This window comes from Meriones unguiculatus, chromosome 6 (genome assembly GCF_030254825.1).
Source record: "Meriones unguiculatus strain TT.TT164.6M chromosome 6, Bangor_MerUng_6.1, whole genome shotgun sequence".
NCBI classification, from domain to species: domain Eukaryota; kingdom Metazoa; phylum Chordata; class Mammalia; order Rodentia; family Muridae; genus Meriones; species Meriones unguiculatus.
The window spans coordinates 56,049,281-56,054,232 of NC_083354.1; the positions used below are offsets into that span (position 1 = coordinate 56,049,281).

The following is a 4,952-nucleotide window of genomic DNA, read 5'->3' on the forward strand; positions in this document are numbered from 1 at the left end:
TTGTAAATCAGACAAAAGTTAGACTACAAATTTCACTGTCATGTGAGCCATGGCAAGTGGTAGGTCTATTTAAAACGTGTGTGAGGACTAGAGGTGTCACTCAACGGCACACACTTTGCTCAGCATATGCAAGGTCATGAGGTCAGTCCCCAGAACCTCAAAAATAAAAATAAAATAAAGTTAGCATGTAGCTCAATAGTGGGGTTCATGCTCCTGTGCACATCATATCCCCCTGGGGGTCTCATTAAACGCATAGTCTGCATGCTACTCACTGAATTCCTAACACATCCCCAGCTGCTGTAGTTGCTTTCAGAAAGATGGTATTAGGATATGCCTATGAGATTTTAAGAAAATATTTCTTAGATGTACAGTCCTGGCACACATCTTCAATCCCAGCACTCTAGAGGCAGAGACAGGCAGATTTCTGTGAGTTCAAGGCCAACCTGGTCTACAGAGTGAGCTCCGGGACAGAGAGAACTATACGGTGAAACCCTGCCTCAAAATACCCCTCAATAAACAAACAAACAAACAAAAATTCTTTATTATATTTTAGCTCTCAGTTGGATTAGGATTTCTGAATTGTTGTGGTTGAGCCCATCTGAAAAGGTAACGGGAACATTTTGAGAAGTCACAATGAGATGTGTTCGCAGTTTCACATCATTTACAACATGGATCTAAGACATAAGGTTTCAGAAATGTATGTGATTCATGTATGTCTATCTACCTATCTATAATCTAATTGTATGTCTATGGCTATTACCTATGAAGATAAAATTTTATGATGGATTTTTTTTTCAACAGGGAAGAGTACAAATGTAGTCCCCTGCTACACAAATTACAGAGTTGAGTTTCCTGCATTTGGGGACATCTCAGGGTCAGCACACCTGGAATGCAATGGACAGGCCAGCTCGCCCTGAGAAAACCACCTTTGTGACTGAGGTATCTCCCTTTCCAGGTAAGTATTTTATGGTGGATTTTTGTGATTTAAACAACCTAGATATTTTTGAAGTTTAGGTTGGATTCAGTTTTTGATGAAATGTTGGAAGTTGGAAGAGTATCTCCAAGGGTTTAATACAAGTTTCTTGTTATCAACAAAGGTAACATATCACTGGCTTTACGGAGAGAATTGCCAGGAAAAAAAATCAAGGGAAGACGTCATACGTCATAAAATATTCTCACCCCTGACTGAAGTACTTTAGCACTGAAATACTAAGACAGATCTCTGAGACAGATGTTAAAATATGAATCTGTGTATTTCTGTAGCTATATATGAATAGTTATTCCACTTGACTGTTGACTTTGCAATGTGTTTGTGTTCTTTTTTAAAAATTTTAAATTTCTGTTTTTAATTTCTTCACTTCACATCTAGATCATAGTCCCCTCCTTCCCTCCTGGTCCCAAACTCCCTCCCTCTTTGCCTCTATCTCCCAGTCACCAGAAACAGGGAGCCCTCTCCTCCTACTAAGTGACCCAACCTATCAAGTCTCATCAGGACTGCCTGCATCCTCTTCCTCTGTGGGCTGGCAAGGTTGCCCCACAAGGGGGAAGTGATCAAAGAGCAGGCAACAGAGTCCATGTTAGAGACAGCCCTTTGTCCTTTTACTAGGGGAGTAACATGAAGACAGAACTGTCTATTGGCTACATCTGAGCAGAGGACATAGGTCCTCTCCATGCATTCTCCTTGGTTCATGTATCGGTCTCTGCCAGGCCCCTTGGGCCCAGATTTGTTGGCTTTGTTGATCTTCTTGTGAGCTCCTTCCCCTCCTGGTCCTTCTATCCCCCTGCTCTTCCATAAGACTCCCTGTGCTCTGCTCAAAGTTTGGTTGTGAGTCTCAGCCTCTGCTTCAATCCCCTGCTGGGTGAAGTCTTTCATATGGCATCTTTGCAGGCTCCAGTCCTGTTCCCTCTCTTCCACCACTTCTGGCGTCTATTCAATTTGCCCTTCTGAATGAGAATTAAGCATCCTCACCAGGGTCCTTCTTGTTACTTAGCTTCTTTAGGTTGTGGATTTTGCAGTATGGTTTTCCTGTATTACACGGCTAATATCTACTTATAAGTGAGCATATACCATGCATGTCTTTCTGGGTCTGGGTTACCTCACTCAGGATTATCTTTTCCAGATCCATCCATTTGCCTGCAAATTTCCTGATGTCCTTGTTTTTAATAGCTGAATAGTATTCCTTTGTGTAGACGTTCCATAGCGTCTTTATCCATTCTTTGGTTGGCGGACATCTGGGTTGTTTCTAGTTTCTGGCTATTACTGATGAAGGCACTATGAACATAGTTGAGCAAATGTCCTTGTATGGTGGAACATATGCATCTTTTGGGTATATGCCCAGGAGTGGTATAACTAGGTCTTGAGGTAGAACTGTTTCTAATTTTCTGAGAAAGCACCAGATTGACTTTTCAAAGTGGTTGTACAAGTTTACACTCCCACCAGCAATGAAAAATGTTTCTCTTGTCCACAACCTCTCCAGCTTGTGTTGTCACTTGAGTTTTTTCTCTTATCCATTCTGATATATGTAAAACAGAATCTCAGAGTCATTTTAATTTGCATTTCCTTGATGACCAATAATGCTGAGCATTTCTTTAAGTGCTTCTCCGCCATTTGATACTCCATTTTTAGTTGGACTATTTGGTTTGTTCATATTTAATTTCCTGAGTTTTTTTTTTTTTTTAATGTTTTGGATATTAGCACTATGTCAGATGTAGGGTTGGTGAAGATCTTCGCCCAGTCTGTAGGCTGCCTTTTTGTTCTATTGACAATGTCCTTTGCTCTATGGAAGCTTTTCAGTTTCATGAGGTACAATTTATTAACTGTTGATCTTAGAGCCTGTGCTGTTGGTGTTCTACTTAGGAAGTTGTCTCCTGTGCCAATGAGGTCAAGGCTCTTACCTACTTTTTCTTCTAACAAATTTAATGTGTCTTGTTTTATGTTGAGATCTTTGATCCACTTGGACTTAGTTTTGTGCAGGATGATAAATATGAATCTATTTGCATTTTTCTATAGGTAGACATCCAGTTAGACCAACACCATTGTGTTCCTTTTTTATTTTCCATTTTTACAGTTATGGGAATTGAACCCAGGTCCTATTTATACCAGACAAATGTTTTTATCACTTTTCTATATCCTTGACCTTAGCTCTTACTTTTCAAAGAGCACATATGTAATTTTAAATCAGTCTTAGACTTAAACACAGCTTAAATTTGATTGTCAAAGAATGCAGAAGACATATCTGCAATGCTCTGTCCAGCAGCTGCAGAGTAGGAGCAGATGTTCACCCAATGGCTGTGGAGTTTTGTGTCGGCGAGTCTTTGCTGTGGGCTGTTGGAGCATGCACAGAGGTTCATACTGTCTCTTTTTGTAATACCTGCACGCCTGTGTTTGGTTAATGATTAAATACTAGAAACCATGCTGAATATCAGGCTTCTTAGCAAGGGAAATAAATACCCAATCTCTTCTCAAGAATCTGTTGTCAATGGGATGGAACATGTCATGGCTCTGGGCATATGGCCTGGTTACTTAAAGCTATATATTTTATTGTTTGGAAAGATATGTGTAAACATGGAAGCTCCAGGTATTCATTGAAAGATTATCTTTGTACATTTTTTTTTTTTTTTTACAGTTGTGGTCTTGGAGTGTAGTAAAATAGTGTATATTGGTGAAAATCTATTTTATGCCTACTGAAAAACCTTTTCAAGTGAGAGTTTGGTTAGTCAACAAAGAAATGGGTTTTGTGTGTTACTTTCATACGTATATACCAGTATACGTTGTCTTTTAACATTCACTGCTCTTCTCTTTCCTTAACCCCTTCCTACCTCATCTGACACCCCCTTCTGCTGTCATGATATGTATATTCCTTTATCCTCTCTCATTCTCCCTTCTTCTTGCTTTAGGCTTGTTCCTCTCTCACACAGGCATCTTTATGCTTTCGTGTCATCTGTGTGACATGTTGTATATGCATATTTGCAAAATGTAGATTTCCCTTATGATAGAAAACCTGATATTTCTCTTTTTTGAGTTTGCTTCATTTAATACAGTGATTATCAGTTCCACCAATTTTCTTCCGAATGTCATACTTTTATTCCTTTTCACAACTAAATTCAATTTACTATGGATTTTTTTTTAATCAATCGATTTTTTGGTGGACATTTAGGCTAATTCCATACCTTATGTAATATAAATAGCACAGTAATAGATCTGAATGTACAAGGATCTCTGTGGTGTGCTGGCTTGTTCTTTTGGTTCTGTGACAAAGTAGTGTGACTGACCTATCTTTGGTTTTTGGAGGAAACTTCATTCTGGCTTTCACAAGGCTATAACAGTTACATTCCTACCAGCAGTGGCTAAGGGCTCCTCTTTCTTTCTTTTGTTCTCTTGGTGATGATAAGCCATTGGACTAGGCAGAGGTGGAATCTAAAAGTAGTTTGTATTTCCACTTCCCTAATGTTGTTCGATTATTTTCCAAATATTTATTATCTGTACGTATTTTTTTCTTTGAGAACTATTTACTCAATTAAGTAGTGCATTGATAATGGACAATTTGCTTTTTTGGTGTTTTTTTTCTTTTTTCAAAGCAAAGTTGGAAAATTTTAATTCAGTCAGATCTTTAATTGGTATAATCTTTTTTTTTAATTTATTTATTTTTATATTAATCACAGGTTATTTACTTTGTATCCTAGCCGTAGCCTCCTCCCTCATTCCCTCCCAATTCCACCCTCCCTCCCTCATCTTCTCCCTGCCCCTTTCCAAGTCCACTGATAGGGGAGGACCTCCTCCCCTTCCATCTGACCCTAGCTTATCAAGTCTCTTCAGGACCAGCTGCAATTTCCTCTTCTGTGGCCTAGCAAGCCTCCTCCTCCCTCGGGGGGAGGAGGTGTTGAAGAGCTTGCCATTGAGTTCATGTCAGAAACAGTCCCTGTTCCCCTTATTAGAGAACCCATTTAGACAC

The 4,952-nt window shown here is 39.3% G+C and overlaps 1 non-coding gene across 1 annotated transcript; it reads right to left on the minus strand.

Moving 5' to 3' along the window:
* Positions 1 to 798: 798 nt before the first annotated feature.
* LOC132654946 (U1 spliceosomal RNA) lies at positions 799 to 963 on the minus strand. Its single transcript, XR_009592547.1, has one exon. It is a non-coding gene; the product is annotated as a U1 spliceosomal RNA (small nuclear RNA).
* Positions 964 to 4,952: the final 3,989 nt, after the last annotated feature.